The 18,501-nt window shown below is 42.1% G+C and overlaps 1 protein-coding gene across 3 annotated transcripts in view; it reads right to left on the bottom strand.

Annotated features, from left to right (window-relative positions):
• Nucleotides 1-18,501, bottom strand: part of NCEH1 (neutral cholesterol ester hydrolase 1) — a 62,948-nt gene that overhangs the window by 20,643 nt on the left and 23,804 nt on the right. The window contains exon 1 of one of the 3 annotated variants that reach the window (XM_029215254.1): nt 5,103-5,269. The exons of the other annotated variants lie outside the window; for them this stretch is intronic. The gene's annotated coding sequence lies outside the window, so the exon portion shown is untranslated. Of the gene's footprint in view, nt 1-5,102; nt 5,270-18,501 lie in introns of those variants that run through there. 3 annotated transcript variants of the gene reach the window in all.

The raw sequence follows: 18,501 nt of genomic DNA, 5'->3' as shown, positions 1-18,501 counted from the left end.
GTTAAATGAAGACTTCATTGAATATATAAGACAAATCATATGAGTTTCTTCAACTAAAGGAAAGCTGTAAAACAAGTGAGTTGTCTTTACAAGGCAGATTAGAGAAGAGTATTCATTTTCATTGAATCCACCCCGGGTTTCCTTTATGTGTACTGCATGCCCTGAGTGCATGCAGACTTGCCTCAATCTGCCCATACCTTTCCAGAAGCACCTCTGCTGTATTAGCTTATGAGCACTTGCATTAATAGAATTTCTGAACAACTGTCTGCATTGTTCACAACACTGACAGGGTGGTGTGGGAGCAGAAGTGCTGATTGGAGAAGGGACAGTTTGTTTATGAAGGAGAAAAAGATAAGCAGATGGGTGTAAGAAAGGCTGGATGGGTGGGAAAAGAAGAATCCAGAAAGGTGTTAAAATAAAATTGTGCTAATGTTTGGAATTGTATTGATAAGTTAGAGAATGAAAAATCATTATCCTACAGACAATACTGACTTTGTTTCAAAATTTGAAAATGAAGAGAATCAAGCAGTAATCTGTCATTAGCCAATTTATCATTACTATTATTAATAATAATAGTTATCACTGTCTGAGTGCCTACAGTATGAGGAGAGGTTGTTGAATTCTGGCTACAATTCTGTTATTTTCCTCCTTGTGAAGAAGACAGAAGAGAAGTTGAGAGACTAAGTAACCAGTATAGAAGCTGGATTCCTGGAACTATGAGAGGGCTGCAGGACATACAGAATTACCCTAGAGATGCTGGTTGAGAACAGTGTGGGCCCAGGAAGCTGCTGAGTCCTATCCAGGATAGGATGACATTCATATGTGTATGTGCTGTCATGTGGCATGATAAAACTGTGAATGGTATCTAACTTTTTTCCCTAATATCTGTTTCCCTTAGCTCCTCTCACTACTCCCCTCCCATCCCTACTGTCCAACAGGTAAAATCAGTAGCCAAGACTTTATGTAGTTATTACTTCAGGGAAGGGATATGAGAACAAATAGCAAAGAAACAGAAATGTCTTCCTGCTTTTGATTTTCAAAAGCCTATATCCTTTGGAGAATTAAAAAAGACATTGATTTAGGAGATTACATGATGAGTAAGAAGTCTCCTAGAATAGGAAGTGATTCTCCGAGCTAGGTGGTGGAAGAGGGGAGGAGAAATTATTAGAGATCAAATGAAGAATGAACGGATTGATATCTGAGATCCAATGAAAAAAGAACCTTGGGACACAGCAACCCTCAGATATGTCTATGGAATCTGAGAGCAACAGACATGTACCCCATGCCCAGACAGAACCGTGGAAAAAGGCAAGACTCTAGGGAAGAGTGACCGCAAGGTATGTTTAGGAAGGTGGTGCCTCAAAAGGCCTCAGAGAGCCCCCCTCAGGCTCTAGCTTGTGCAGGAGCAGCAGAATGACTCCATGTGTCCAAAAAGGCATAAAAACAGGAAGGCTGCATGAGTGTCTTGCAGATGGGTCTGAGACAACTTCTCCGTTATCCGTGGCCCACTACATGTTCTCAAGGGTCTAACAGGAATAGAAGAGAGCACTAATGGACCTGAAGGGCTCTTATTAATAAGAACAAAGGATATCCCAGGGCAACTTGTAGGAGCCAAACACCATGGACCAGGTGGAACATGAATGTGGGCTAAGGATGAGTACCCACATGGCTTCCCCCATGCATTATGCATCAACATCACATGAGACACTTCAAAACCTAAAAGAAAACAGTGATGGGGGAATACCTAAATTCACTGGAATTAAGTTCTACCTAAAGAATGAAGGCTCAAAATATAGATCAAGTTATATTTCTTGCATCCTTGAGTTTGTGAAATGAGATTCAGATCCACCCAAGAAACATTCTCTAGTTAACAAAGTTTCCTGAAACCTATTTAGAAGTAGCTGGAAAACTCCAGTAGCACAAAGAAGCAAGCCAAGTGTTAAGAATTTCACAGGTTGTGAACTGACCCAGTCTTGGCTAGATGAAGTACTCCAGGGCAGTACTAGAGGTCTTAAAACTTGCCCCATAACCATTTCAGGCTCTAGAAGGGAATTCTGCCTGAGGAGGTGGAAGGGATGAAGGGTACTCATTACACCTCAGTAGAACCAGATACAGCAAAATAGGTGGCCACTGGCTCCCTACCCAGGTCTGATGACCAAAGGTCAGAAGACAAACAAAAATCAAAGGCAGCCAAGCAGAATCTATACTCTGCTTATTAAAATATGTTCGTTGTTAGTTTATGAATGGGGTTGTTCTCTGCTAATTCATTCACCATACAAATTAGAAAATCTATTCAACGGGCAGGGAAACTTAAGGGGGAGAAAAAGACCATCTTCTGGAGCTCAGGGAAACAGAGGAGAGCCAAGACTTGTAAATGGATAGCTGATGTTAGTTAAGCAATACAAGCTTAGTAAGAGAAGCCTAGATAAAGGGTTGCACAAGCCCAGAGAAGGAAGGAATTACTTGTGTCTGTTCGTTCTGGGATGAAATCCGATACGGCATCTATTCTGAATTGTGCCTTAATAGAAGACGAAGTGCGAGTAGCAAGGAAAAGGATAGGAATCCAAGATGCCAAAGTGTTGGGCAAGTGTTATAATTCAAATGCCTATGGGAAGAAAAGCTAAGTAAGGCAAGTGTAGGCAGGGGGAGCCGGCAATAAAAGGCTCAGTCTAGGAGGCAGGTAGGAAGCCAAAGTCAGTAGCACAGACTGCAGACTGAATACCTGGTTAAAAGCCCAGCTCCCCCGCTTTCCAGCAGTGGGGTCTTGGGCACGTTCCTCACCCTCTCTGTGCCTCAATTTCTCATCTGTAAAACAGAAATGACATACTAACTGGTTCAAAATACTGTTGTGAAACTTAAAAAAGTAAAAACCCCTAGAACAGTGCCTGGCACATACCAAGCCTTCTATGAGTTGGTTATCGTTACTGTCACACCTCTGATCTGGAAGATCACTGCATGAAGAAATGTGAGCCCAGGGACAGATAGCTCAATGTTTGCAGGGAAGTTGAGACTATCATTTTCTCCCATTGTGTACATTTGTTACTAGGACCCCAATGATCACCAAGTTCTGAAATTACTACAGGTGAAAAAGATGTCAAATAGTTATTTCTAAAAAGTTCATCTGTGTGCTCATGTCAAAGTGGGAGGGAGAGGTGGGGAAAAGCCATAGTACTCTGATATTCCATACACATCAATAACTTAGCATGTGATCAAATTTCAACATGAACCAACCACATTAAATAATTAGAGCATCTATTATAACTCACTACCTGCTTCGTTTCTCACATTCAAAGTTTTGTATTCCATGCCAGTGGTTTCCCAACTTTTCCAGTGATGGCCATTTCATTCTGTCAAGCAGCTTTTAAATTCTCCCCTCCAGATTCTGCTCTATTCCTGCCTATTACAGGAAAACAATTTCATAGAACACTTACCTGTATGAAAATTTATGGTCACATTTTTTTAAACATTGTAAAGTTTGAGTATACTTTAAAATGCAGATTTATTTTTTTTCTATTGGTGCACAGATTATATGACCTTCACTTAAGACCACTGTACAGATCACCTGTGATTCACTAATGCAGCACTTTTGTTCTACAAACAACCTCAATGTTTGCGCCAAGGAACTATCAAAAGTCAAGTAACTATAATTCAACAAGTGTTAATTAGGCACCTACTGTATGTAGAGATTCTGCTACATGTTACAAGGATACAAGGATGGGTAACAGATGGACTGAGAACTTAAGTAGCTAAGAATTTAAATCTTGCCTGACTCCCGCAAATTTCCATCTGTCCTTAAGTTTTCACAGTTCTCTGAACTTTCTCTAAGACTTTAACTTTTAAGGGAAATCCTCTGGTTTGAAAACATTGATTCAGATTAAATTATTTTTAAGTTGCAGACCAAACAAAACTTGCCTGCAGGCCAAATCTGGACTAAGGGCCGCAAGCTGCAACTTCTGATGTAGAGGATGATCCAGTCTTACTGCAGGTGCAGCTGGAAAGGTGGTGGCAGATGAAATGGTCTCAGTTGTTAATGGTTAAACAACAAAGATTTTGGACATTCTTTTTAACTTTTTATTTTATATTGGAGTATAGTTGATTAACAATGTTGTGTTAGTTTCAGATGTACAACAAAGTGATTCAGTTATACATATAAATGTATTTATTCTTTTTCAAATTCTTTTCTCAGTTAGGTTGTTACGGAATACTAAGCAGAATTCCCTGTGCTATACAGTGGACACTCTTTAATGAGACTATACTTTGGGAAAAATTATACAGCTGAGGTGTACACAGTAGATTGGTGGGAGAAGACACTAGAGGGCAACAGCTATAATAGTTTGGCAATTGTCCACAGGAGAGAAATGAAGGTCTGCCCCAGGAGAATATAGAGGAGGGAATATATTCAAGAGAGATCACTGAGACGGAGTTGATAGGCCTTGGTAACTGCTCACAGAGTAGTATATGGGATCAGGTAGGCAGGCTGGTAGGACACAGAGAAAGGATTGAAAGATCCTGGAGGGTCCTCACTTGGAGTATGAGAAACAGAGAACACAGGCAGAACAGTCAGGGAAAGTAAGAAAAGTTCCATTTTAAAATTATTCCATTTAAAGCCAATGGGACATCTAGGCAGATAGGTCCAAAAGACAGATAGCAAATGCAGGGTCAGAGATTCAAGGAGGTCAGGCCTGGAGGAAGAGCTCAGAGGTAACTGTTAACAACTCAGACAGTAGTAAGACTCAGGAGATTTAGTGAAGAGACAGAACACAGTGACAAAGAAATAGACCAGGGAGGAAAACATTCTTTGACAGGCTGAAAAGAAGAATCTAGAGGGAGAAATCCAGGGATTGGCAAGAGGAAAACTGAGAGTGAATCAGAAAGTAAAAGTCAAATTTGGAAGAATTTTTTAAAAAGACTGATTATTTGGCAATTTGAGGGAGCTATGGACTAAAAAAATGGCCATTAACATAATTAGGAAGTCATCACTACTAGCCAGGAGAAGTTTTAGGCACATTGCAGAGGCATAACCTAATTATTTCAACAGCCTCGTCATTGCTAGCTCTGCATTCCGACTACTGCTCCCTTAAAGATTTAATGGCTGTACCAACCTTTTGGCTTTGTCAAGATCTTCTCATGCCTCCCATTCCAACCTGCAGAGAATTCCTGTGTTCACGGTTGCTCAAGCCAAGTGGTAAAAGTGTCAGTCCAGGCTAAGTGATACTCAGGAATTACAGCACCATATCAGTCTTCCTCACTCATGTGCAAAACTGGTCTAATTTCCAATTTCCAAGCTTTGTGTTAGGCAAATCTAGAAAACTGGTTAGGAGCAAAGACTAGGAAGCTTGACTGCCTAGGTTTGAATCTTATTTCTACTACATACTGGTTGTATGTCTTAGTTAATGTTTCTATGCCTTAATTTCCTCATCTATAAAATGGGAATAAAAAATAAAATGGGAATAATAGTACTTAACTCACAGAGTTTTTCTGAAGATTAAATGAGTTAACATGTAGAAAGCACTTAGAACAGTGCCTGCCACATAGCAAACACTACGTAACTATTAATTATGATGATTACCAACTCAATTAATATTGTGAAAGTGTTACTTAGTTTTTATCCCACAGAACAAACTTGACAATATTTAGGTCTAACTTGCTGTTAATTAAGACTAACTAGAGTATTTAGAGAATGTTTGCTTAATTTATTAAAATTTACAAATTAAATGTTTAGAACAACTTGACTTGCTTTTGGCCATCAGTAACTTTTATGTGAACTTGTAATTTATGGTTAACTTGTAAGATCCCAGCATATCTTCTAATGAATTTGAGATATTATAAAATTCTCCAAAAACTCTAAGTGATTTTTTTCGTTCTCTTTGTAATAAATATGTATCATATAGAACTTGTAGAAGGAGAAACACTGTTAGCGTCAGAACCTTAAAGAAATTGCAAGTGACCTGGAAAGAAAAATTAGATTTATAGGCTCATTTCAGAGATGGAAGGGGTAAGAGGGGGTGTGTAAAGGGTTGACCAAGAAGCTACTGGAATGGCCATCCTTCAGAGAAAGAGACCCAGAGGCAAGATTGAGTGCCCAGCCCAGGGAAAAAAGAAAAAAAAGGCATAACTATCCTACAAATGTGAAAGACACGAAGTTGTGACACAGACAAGTTCTTACATGGGCTGATTCCAATCCAACCTCACTTTTGGAGGTCGAATAGAGCTAATCACACATTTCTTCTAATGTTACACAATTCAGCCAGCTGGCCAATGCTCCACCTCTGAGAGAATTGATAAGAGATTGAATGGATTCCTCACCACTGGAGGAAAGCTGCCTGGGAAGCTGGAAAGGTAATGCAAGGTAACAGAATCAGGTCCTAGCCCTGCCTCTTACCAACTTTGTGGTTTATGCAAAGTTATTATGTCATTCCGAGCCTCAGGTTTTTCCCGTGTGTTAACAAAATCAAACCTCATCCCCTTTCATTTGGTTATTGTGCGAATGTAATTAAAACATCTGGCACATAGCAGGCATTGGTGTATCTTATTTTACTCCTTTAAGCCATAGGAGTAAGCTGGAAGAGGTTCTCAAAGCTGGAAGCATATTAGAATCACCTGGAAACTTTTAAAAATTACCAATGCCTGAGTCCCATTCCACACCTATTATATAATGATGTCTGGGAATGTGACCTAAGGCATAGGTATTGTTTTCAGCTCTCTAGGTAAATTCCTAGAGGAATTCCTTGCATACCTAGCAAAGTTAAGAATCACTATGTAAATCAACAAATTCATTCAACCAACATTTAAGTACCTATTTGGTCATGACTGTTCTACGTATTGGGGGTACAAGGATGAACAAAGCACAATGGCCTATTTTTGAGGAACATATAAACGTGGGAACATCCTAGACATAATAGATGATTATGATATGATGTAGAAACTTAAAAAGTAGAGATATGTACCTTAAAGTACAAAGGTATGTATCAGTATAACCAGCTTAGGAGAGGACAGAGTCGGCCTCATCTGGTTGCCTGGAGATAGTAGCAGCTGACTGAAATGAGTTTAATGAGTGACCAGTAGGCTGGTGAAGGAGAGGAGGGTGGGGAAAGGCACACAGATGTCTGTGGTTGTGGGACATGTGGGCTACACTTCAGTCTTCTGCCAGTCAATCTTACTTTGCTTTGCAAGTGTTCAGCATCACCCTCCTCCAGTAAGGATAAGAAGGCATCAAAGTCCTCTTTCCTAGTCCCACCCAGATTACAAGGATAAAAACATCCCTTTATTTGCTGGGGGTTGGATCTCTAACTCAACTCTGATGAAAGGATGGGGCTCTGCTGGCAGGCTTTAGGCCACATGGTAACTTGCACCAAAGAGGGAAAGTCAATTTGCTCAGGGAAAGGAGGAATCCTAAAGTTGAATAAAATAAAAATGAAACCTTAGGGAACACCATCCTTTAGAGGGATAGCAGGCAGGAGAGAAGAATCGATCATTAAAAGATCCCTCCTCCGCCCCCAAAAGAGAAGGAAGTAATTATTATCATGGCAAGAAAAAACAAAGATTGGAGAAGTTCAGCAGGGCAGAGAGTTTCAAGAAAGGGCAAGCTGTTAAGTGCCAGCAGAGGGACATCCCTGGTGGTACAGTGGTTAAGAATCCGCCTGCCAATGCAGGGGACAAAGGTTCAAGCCCTGGTCCAGGAAGATCCCACATGCCGCAGAGCAACTAAGCCCGTGCACCACAACTACTGAGCCTGAACTCTAGAGCCTGCTGATCGCAACTACTGAGCCTGCGTGCTGCAACTACTGAAGCCCGTGCACCTAGAGGCCATGCTCTGTAACAAGAGAAGCCCCCTCAATGAGAAGCCCACGCACCAAAACAAAGAGTAGCCCACCCCGCTCGCTGCAACTAGAGAAAGCCCGTGCACAGCAACGAAGACCCAATGCAGCCAAAATAAATAAATTAATAAATTTATTTTCTTTTAAAATGCCATGGGCTTCCCTGGTGGCACAGTGGTTGGGAGTCTGCCTGCCGATGCAGGGGACACGGGTTCGTGCCGCGGTCCGGGAGGACCCCACATGCCGTCAAGCAGCTGGGCCCGTGAGCCATGGCCGCTGAGCCTGCGCGTCCGGAGCCTGTGCTCCGCAACGGGAGAGGCCACAACAGTGAGAGGCCAGCGTACCGCAAAAAAAAAAAAAAAAAAAAAAAAAAGCCAGCAGAGAGGAAAAGTAGGTCAATGGTGTTGGCAATGGGGTCATGGGATCTTGGTGAACCCAACAAGTACAGTTTAGTCAGAGATGTGGGCCTGGAAGCCAGATTGTAATGGGTTGCAAAGTACATAGGAGTGAAGAAATAGATACGGTGAATATAGGCAGTACTTTCACTGTAGAGATAAAGAAGGCAATAGGACAACAGCCTGAGGAAAACAGTAAAGAAAAACCTTTTTTTTTTCCCCAAGATGAGAGACACTTAAGCACACTTCTAGGGAAAGAGCCTGTGAACAAGGAGAAACAAAGGTTACAGAGGAGAAAAGAAATGATGTGTGAATTACGATCCTGGAGGATGAAGGGGAGATAGGATATAGAAAACAGAAGGAAGGGTTAGACTTGGGGGAAGCTGTAAGAGAGGAGTGTATAGGAAGCAGGGAGGAAAGCAGAGAAGATCTGCCTCTAAATACAACTTGATTTCTGTTGAGTCAGTTCTGCCTTTACCCTAGAGAAGACAGTGACTTTTCAAAGACTACCCTCTTTGAAGGCAACCCATTACAATCTGGCTTTCAGCCCCATATCTCTGATGAAACTGGACTTATTAGGTTCACCAATGACACCGTGACCCCCACTGCCAAAACCAATGACCTACTTGGCGAGCATTTAATAACTTGCTCTTTCTTTTTTTTTTTTTTTTTTTTGCGGTACGTGGACCTCTCACTGTTGTGGCCTCTCCCATTGCGGAGCACAGGCTCTGGACGCGCAGGCTCAGTGGCCATGGCTCACGGGCCCAGCCGCTCCGCGGCATGCAGGATCCTCCCGGACTGGGGCACGAACCCGCGTCCCCTGCATCGGCAGGCGGACTCTCAACCATTGCACCACCAGGGAAGCCCAACTTGCTCTTTCTTGAAGCTCTCTTCCTCCTGAACTTCTGTAGTCTCTTGCCATGCTAGTAATTAATTCCTCCTTTTTTTCTTTTGGGTTTTTAATTGATTGTTTCTTCCTTTCCTGTCCCTTGGCCCTGTAAATGATGGTTTTCCCCAAGGTTCCATTTTTTATTTTATTCAGCTACATAATTCCTGCTTTCCCTGAGCAGACCAATGTGCCACCATGCCATAATGCATGGCAAATAGGAAGTGCTTACTAGCAGCCTGATAAATTAAATGGCTATGAGCTCTATCCATAGGCTGATGACTTCCACATCTCCCATCCATGATCTGTCTTTCTTAAGCTCTGGGTTCACTTTTCCAACCATCTCCAGGATTATAGCCTATATGCTCTTCAAAATGAACATGTTCTCACTTGCTTCTCCACTCCTGACCCAGCAACTCACTCCATTAAATTCTCAATTAACGAACTGACCGTAAATCTAGCTTCCAAGCTAGAAATCTTAATATTTTCTTCAGCTCCTTCCTTCTCTCACATGATATCTAATCAATCATCAATTCATGTCAACTCTACCTGCCAACATTTTCTGAATCTAGTTCTACCCTAAGACTCTACCCCAACTCCCATAGCTGCCTTGATTAGATGCTCATTATTTGCCTACTAACTTGAATTCTAGATAGCACTTTCTTTCTCTATAACCTGCTCCATACCGCTGTCAGAGTTCTTATCCTAAAAGACTGATCACAATACCTGGCTGCTTAAAAACTTTCACTGACTTCCAGTTTCCTACAGAAAAAAAAAATCTGAACTTGACATTGCAGTCTGGTCCCTCTCGACATTCCAGCTCCATTTCTCACTACCCCATCCCTTGTGCTTTCTAGTTCTCTAGAGTCAAACGTATCTAGGTATAACTTGCATAACTCAATTTTTTTCAGTACCTGCTATTCTCTTTGGCAATACCCTTCAATTCTGTGCTGGAGCCAGCTCTTGCCATGTCATGAAAACCAACTGTTAAATGTACAAGTCAGCTGACATCAGGTCAGTAGCTTGAAAGCGACCATGGGGGTAGGGTGGGTATTTATATCATGGAAATCAGCAATAGCTCCAAATCAGCGTTTCCCCACGCCGCACCCCCAGAGAGCACTCCACTGCCTCTACTTCATCCTTCCCCATCCCCAACTCATCCAGAGCATGGCATAGCATTTTAGGGTGTGGATGATAAAGGCAGTCAGCCAAGGTTCAATCCTGGCTCTGATACTTGCTAGTTGGGTAGTTCTGGGCAAGTCACAAACTTCTCTATGCCTCAGTTTCTTCATCTGTAAAATTGGGGTGATCATAATACCTATATTTTATAGTGATTTGTAAAGGATACCTGGCATAGAACTTAGTACGTAAGTTCTCATAATGTTACCTCTTTTTATTTGCTTATGTCAGGGCTTCGTAGCGCTTCAGTCTGTCCTGTAATGAAGTCCTGCTACCTTAGCTCAGCTCTGGTAACTCACAAAGTAAGTCTCACAGTAGCTTGGAGCCAGGCTGAATCACCAGCTGCATGTTCCTAAACTGAGAGCTATATAAGGACTTTTGGGTAGCAGAGCCCTTTAAGTGACGTAAACCCCATCTTCAAGGCTTCCTCAGAAGAAAAGGTTGTGAAGAATCACCTTTCATTATCCTGCCTTGAGATTCTTTGAGCAAGGGCAGAAAGGCTTAACAAAATATGATAGAGAGACAAGAGCACAGAATTTGGACAGAGCCCAAGGCTAAGTCCTGGCTCCCTCATTTATTAGCTACGTGACCTGGGCAAGCTTCCCCAGTTGTCTGGGCCCAAGTTTCCCAGATAAAGGAGTAAAAAAGAGTGCACGTGAGGAGTAAATCCACGTTATCTATCGTTGTCCCCTCTCTCCAGAGGCCCAGAATTGGCAGGATTCTTGCTCAGCCCTTTGGTAGATCCCCATCCAGTTAAGGACCCTTCCTATAGTTGACCTTTCTCCCTTATTTCCTTTAGTCAGCATTATTTTTATAAAGTAAACCTTTTGGCCCACTCTCTGAGAATAGTCAGGGACCAAAAGAGTTCTGTGCAGGGCACTCTCTCCATAGAGCAAAGCACTGGAGGGAATTATGAAGCCAACCTGTGAAGCACAAATATGATTATGTAACAGTAGGGTTCTCTGACGAGATTGCTCTATTACAATTTCACACTTGTTTAGTCCTCTATGGAAGATTTTATTATAAGTTACAAAGCAAACCTGAGGAGAACCTCACCACCACTCACTAATAAGGTTAATCTAGAAGAGAGAAAGGCAAGAGTTCTCAAAGGGATCTGACACCCTAACGCCTTCACCCTAAAGCCTTCAGTTTGTTCTCTCACTGCAATTCAACCTGGGGGAACACAAAAAGGAGAGGCTTGTCCCTTTTCAGTCCCTAAACTTTTTTGTTTATTTTTTTACTATCACACAGACGACGGTTTCTGTATTGCCAACATATTTGCTTAGCTCCAAAAGCCTCCTATGTTCAAGGGGGATAAGAGCTCACATGTACTGACATTTGCTCTCTGCCAGTCACTGTTCTTAGTCTGGAGCCTCAGACCAAGAGTGCTCCAGTGAATCACCCAACGTCACATAGGCATAAAGTGGTGGGCTGGATTTGAACCCCCTCTGGCTCCAGAACCTTCAGCCATCATCCTCTATAGCCATTCACTAGTCAATTGACTCTCAAACCTACTTCAGAAAACTGGAAGATTTTTACATCTGGAATGACCCTTTAGTCTCCCATATTACACAAAGGGAAACTGAGGCCCAGAATGGACACATGACTCTCCCAGGATCAGCAGCTTAGCCTTGACGGCTCTGGGCTGAGAAGGCATTCTCCTCTGCCCCTGTCCTCCAGCTCTTCCTCACCAGCACATTTCTCTCTCAAGCCTTCTCTGCTAACACCTTTCTCAGTCCTGTTCCTATCTTACTCCCCTTTACCTTCCATACACACGCACATGAGAGCTGATTAAAAAAATTAGAGTTCTTTTGTACTCACATCTCTGTTACCTACAATAGCAATAACTAGATTGTGAGCTCCTTGGGGCAAGGTCTGAGGCTTGGAGATCACATTTTTTTCCAGTGTCCCATGTACATGGTCATAAACAAATGTCCTTCATGAGGCTACTCAAGCTGCAAAAAGCCTCCACTGTCAGGACAAGCAGCATTTGTCTTCATCTGAGTGTTCCAAATAGCAGCTGAATCAAGGCAGCACAAAAGAATTAAACTTCTAAACAAAACCTCCTAAACTCCCTTCTGCTTTCGGCAGTTCAGAGCTTGCCCACTCATGCCCTCTGCCTGACTTCACAAGTGTGTTACACAGGATGCTCCAGGAGTTGAGTTAATCTTCTGCTCTATGTAAAGTGGAGAAAGCAGCAAATTAGATGTCTCTTTGAAAAAATGTTTATTAAGTGGTATATAAACCCAAAAGATAAAAGGCAAGTGATTTTTATAGATATCTACTCATGTCTGAAGAGACACATTCAGATAATAATTATAATAAATTAAGACCCCTTTGGCACATTCAGAATGTGATTATAATAAATTAATACATACTATATAAAATACATAATAAATTACAATATTTATCATAATTACTCTTTTGTACAATGCTTTACAGTTTATGACCATTTGAGCTTTCACTTGTTTGAATTTCACAAGGACCTGTGAAATAGGAAGAACAGGTATTACACTCATTTTTTGCTCATCTGAGGCTTAGAGAAGTTAAATGCCTTACCCAGGATCGTAAAGCTCCAAGTTACAAAGTGAGTACGGGTACCCAAAAGCCCAACTGGCTGCCCCATCACTCTGAATGTTATTACTCAAAGCTCAGAAGAAAATCAACAATCAAACCACTGTTTAAAGCTGAGTTTCTCCCATCACACAGGTTTTGAACACTTAGGAGTAAAAAGTGTAAAATCAGGGTAGAGAGGGGAAGAAGGTAATGAAATGTATCCCAAACTCTACCCAACCGGCTACATACTCTCTTTGCCAGGAGATCTGCTGAGCTGGATAGCAGGACAAGTTTGCCAATGTAAACGGTGACTAAGAAAATTGGCATCAGTGCAAAAGCCAGTGTTTACAGCAATTAGAATTTCTACAGCCAGCAGTGTCAAGTTAATACAGCTCAGTCACTCCTTGGCCTGAGGCATTAGGAGACAGCCTGGACCACCAGGCTCAAGAAGAAAAGCAGAAGGCAGGGCTGTTGTGATAGAATCTGGAGTCCCCAATGATGGAGGTTTTACTTTTACCCCAGGAGGGGCTTCTCGATTTAACAGATTCAGGAAATTGAAACAATTTACTCCTCACATACATTTAATCATGATCCATAACAATCTAGTGTGTTTAATGTATAACATATTAAGTCTAAGTCAAAATATCTGTATAACAGATGAGATAACTATACAGTGGTCCCTTGGTACCAGTGGGGGATTGATTCCAGCACCACCACCCCCAGCATATACAAAAATCCGTGGATGCTCAAGCCCCTTATATAAAGTGGCATAATGCAGTAGGCTCTCTACATCCAGGGCTTGAAGCATAGAATATCCATCCAGGTGAGGAAAGATGGAAACCGAGGACTGATTGTATTGCTGTCCTAAGGTGAACTTATAGGTTAGATATCCCATCATAAGGAAAATGGTCCATATCTATGATATGACTTTGAATCATCTCTCTTCATGATACTTTTTAAGAACATCTATTCTTCCTCTCCACGCACCCCTCCCTTTCAATCCCAGGGACAAAACCTAGGGAAGCAAAAGTCTGGTTCCACTAAAAGATATAAATCCCAAATGAAGACACTAAAGGAGTTTGGCAAAACAATAGGTTAGTAAGTTATTCGGTTTAAAAATTCACCTGTTTTTAAGAGAAAGTCATTGAGAGCTAGTTCTTTTGTCTCTTATTTCTATTATCACCATTACACAATCAGGCAAGTTGTCCAGTCCAAGATTATTCAAAGGGTGTTCCCCAGACTGGCAGCATCTGAGTACAAATTCTTGTGCCCTACCTTTGCCTACTGAATTAGAATCTCTGGGAGTGGGACCCAGGAATCTCTCCAGGTGGTTCTTTTGCACATTAGAGTTGAGAAACACTGGCCTATACTCTTCAAAGTGTGAAACAGTCTCTCATTAGGCAGTTTTTGTTGTGACTGATTTTCTTTGCAACAGCAATGGGTCAAAGTCCTGGGACAATGCTGCTAAGGGCGGGGCTTGCAATGACAAGCCACAGTGGAATGTCTGAAGGACCACACTGGCTTCCTTCAGGCTTGAATGATCCCTCCTCTGAACTCCCCCTTATCCTTCAAGACACCTCCTCTGTAAAGGACCCCCTGACTGTACCCTCCTCGGCACAGAACTGATCTCTTTGTGTTCTGTGTGTCACAGTCTGTGTGTCAATATGTGGCTTGAACGTATCTCCATTTCTGCACCTCTCCTTTCTCAGTGTGAGGGTTGGTTTGTGTCCTGCTCTCCCGTCAACTCTTTGAGAGTAGGAACCCATTTGAAGAAATCTGCATATCCAAGCATCTGGTGCGCAGAGATGAATGGATACAGAGGGGGAGTTAGATGTGCCTCAAAGCTGCCGGACAGGGGAGGCTTCTACTCCCCAGCCTCCTTTTGTACAGGAGCTCCAGTCACAGGCCTGCCCCCTCCCACCTCCTCCAGCCCCTCCCAGGCATGGCCCAGTTTCTCTCCCTGCAGCTGGGCCCTCACAAATGCCACCCCTCCCCTTTGCCACTTCTCTAACACCCCAGACTCAGGGAACAAGAGACCCCCAGAGCCGAGCCAGACGGTGGAAGAGGCGGTGGCACAACAGCCGGAGCACAGTGGGGACTCAGGGTGCACTGGTCACCTGCAAGAGGAGCCCCAGGCCCCGGAGGAGAATGTACCAGGCCTAGAAATGGCTTCCGTGAGAGCTTAATGCTCTCTGTGAAAAGCCCAGTCCTTGCCCTCCAAAAGCTGCAGAAGCAACAAGATCAGATAGAAGCCATATTTGAAGGAATTTCAGTCCCTGGGAAACAAGTACAATGACATCTCTAAGGTCTCATTTGCCAAGATCCACGAGCCCACAGGCGAAATGGAGGGACAGGGATGAACCCCTAAAGGGGTCGAAGAGGTGGGAGGAGGAAGATGAAGAAGATGATAACGAGGTGTATTTAATGGTCAGGATCCCCACTCTGAAGTGTCTGATGACCCAGAGAAATAAGAAAGGGCAGAGCTTGAAGAGGAGAAAGAAAACTAAGGGAAAAAAAAAACAAACACTAAAGCATTTTAAATATTGGTGAACCTAAGAAACGCCCAGGTTTTTCATTAAAATACAACGTGAACCCGGTCAGACATTCCTAAAATATATGAAATGGAAGCAGTCAGATCCTGGCCAGCCCCTTAGTTTTAAATTTGACTTTCATTTGAACACAATAAATATATCCAAAGCTGTGGGAGAAGATTTACTCTTGAGATGACCTTTTCGTGATCTCTTCTGGGAGGATTGGAAATTGAGGCTTATAAAGGTTGTCAAGTAGGTACGAGGTAAAAATTTTCATTTTGAAACCCATTCATCATAACAGCATGCTCCACATGGAACACCAAGCCAAAACTGAACATGTTTTTGATGCTTAATTCTTCAACGCCTTCAGCCCTGAAATTTCCTAGTGTGGAAAAGCAGAACCCAAGAAAAATGTTGTCTTTTGTAACCCAGAGATCATCAGCCTTACACTTCAGAAGAGAGTGATGGATTCGAAGAAGGTTGTGTTGGATGGAGATCAAGACATTATTGTTAACGAGTCCAGGGAAACCACCAATCCAAGTGTGTGCCCACGCCCCCAGCTCAGAAGCAGAAAAGATTTAAGTTTGCTTGCATTAGCTGTGCCTTCATTATTTTGCTGTGTAGATACTGAATGGTAGATAATAAAATGTTACTGCTCAAGGATAGACACAGCAGCTAAGAATTCTCAGGAAGAGTGCATTTAACTTAAAGACTCAGCTTCTGGGCTTCCCTGGTGGCGCAGTGGCTGAGCGTCTGCCTGCCGATGCCGCGGAGCGGCTGCGCCCGTGAGCCATGGCCGCTGAGCCTGCGCGTCCGGAGCCTGTGCTCCACAACGCGAGAGGCCACAGCAGTGAGAGGCCGTCTTCTTTGTGGGTTTTGAATTGTGAGTGACTCAGAAATTTATTTTAAAAAAACATAAACATAAGGTTATTTACCACTGTGGTATTAATAAAACCTAGTACTGTCAAACACGTTCTTCCTGTCTTACTGAGTATTGGATAAATAAGGTGACTAAGCATATTTTCTTTCCGTCAATGCTTCCCTGAAAGTTGCCACTTTATCATTCTAACACAAAATGAATAGAATCATTAAATAAAAATGAATTAGGGAGTGAATGTTTGCATAGGCAACAGTTCTTTGAAGCTAGATACCTGTCAACACAGGTTGTAAGGATAATAACAATGTATTTGTGCACTGCTTCATCTCTAGTACATTGCGTGGCATTCAGTACATGTGCAACAAACACTTGTGGAACAAATGGGTGTCCATAACCACACTTAGAAGTATGTGTTTAATGCTTGAAAAAGAAATACACTGGTACTTCTCATATATCTAAACTATTTACCAAGATATGCATTATCATGTCTCATAATTATGAAATTACTAAAACTAATTTTACCTTAGCAAATACCCAAGAAAATCAAATGTAGAAAACGTCACAAGACTACAAACAATGAAAATTGGCAATGGCTCACTAAACTGTCATTATCCAGAAACTCTACTAACAGAAAAAACATATTGGGTTGGCCAAAAAGTTCGTTCGGGTTTTTCCGTAACTTATGGAAAACCCCAAACGAACTTTTTGGCCAACTCAATAAATCAGGGTGAAAGTTAATCAAGTAAATCAATTCTTCAGCAGAGTTAATGACAACTCATCTAGTTCAAATGTCTGGTGGGTTTAGCTGGGAAATTAAACCACATTAACATTAAAAAGCCAACTGAACAGATACCATCTAGTCTATGTGTAATGCTGCAGAGAAGTGCCAGTACTTGGAACACACTGTTTCACAGAGTACCATTAAAGATCCATCCCTGTGGAACTTGTAAAGGGCCTCTGTTGACCTAATTCTCTCTAATCTAGGTCTCTGCTCTCATTTACTCATACATCTTTCTCGCCAAATCCCTTTCTGAAGGACTTAATCCTTACTAACTTAAACTAGATGCCAATAAAGTCATATAATTTTAACATCTTAAGGGCCTATGCATATAGACTGTCTTCTTTGAAAACTGAGGAAACTGATGCACAGAGAGGTGGGGTGACAAGTTCCAAATCATCCAGTTACTGACGTGTTTGGACCACAACTCAGGTCAACAGAGTCCTAGTCCCAGGTTCTTTCACTACATCTCTACGGAAAAAAGTTTCAATTTACCTCAAAATTTCTGAGACCCTAACCTTTTTTTTTGCTTCCCTTTCTTAGCAAAATTGCTTAACTCTACACTTATTTTTGTTGTTTTAATTCCACCCTCCCACTTTACCATTCCATCTGCCTCCCAGAACTACAGGTAGAGCATCCCTGTTTCAACAGCATCCTCCTAAATCCTCACCATCTGCAATCTTTACAGAACTGTCCAAAGACATGATTCTTGAGCTCTCTTTGATACCTCTGGCTTTCTAGGCTTTTGTTGCCTCTTTAGATACTTAGAATATTAGCATGTGAGATCTGAAAGGAAAACTACAGAGCACATTTTCCCAAACTGAGTTCTATGGAGCAGCAGTTCTGAGGTGATGATTTCACAGAGGACAAAGAGTGAAGGGTTCTGTGATCCTGTGATCAACTAAGCTTAGGATATGCTGCATATCAATTCTTTTCTCAGAGATTCACAGTGCACATCAGGTTTTTAAAGACACTGACAAGTCCCAAAAGAAAACGAGAAATTTATTTAACTCTGCTGAGTCATTCATCTTTTCCACCTATTAAATTCCCTTAAAACTGATTGGGAAAGGCCTTGCCTAGTGCACCCCCCCCTTGTTTTACAATCAAAACTGAATCTGCATTTGAATGACTGACCAGGGTCCTACTCTATTTTGGGGCCAGAGCCAGGGCTCCAATCCAGCTCTGAGTCTCAGGCCAGGGCCTACTCTTTAAGTATTATTTCCCCTCTGCTGGATCCAATTCCTTCTGGTCTTCAGCACACTCAAGATCCAACCCTTTGTCCCGGGATGGACTACAAATGTTCATGTAGTGTATGCCTGTGGGGGGAGATGAGAAGGGTGGATGCTTGATCATATTATTTCAGTTTGATCCTACATCCATTCAACATAGGACTGTGCTGGGTTTCCTCAGTTATACAACTTCTGTGCAACACTAAACACTGGGACACAGGCACGCAAAGCCATCCTAAGGATTTTTCTCAGG

The sequence above is a fragment of the Monodon monoceros genome, unplaced genomic scaffold (genome assembly GCF_005190385.1).
Source record: "Monodon monoceros isolate NGI ecotype Baffin Bay Population unplaced genomic scaffold, NGI_Narwhal_1 Super_Scaffold_11, whole genome shotgun sequence".
In the NCBI taxonomy this organism is placed as follows: domain Eukaryota; kingdom Metazoa; phylum Chordata; class Mammalia; order Artiodactyla; family Monodontidae; genus Monodon; species Monodon monoceros.
This window is presented reverse-complemented; position numbering and strand designations above follow the sequence as displayed.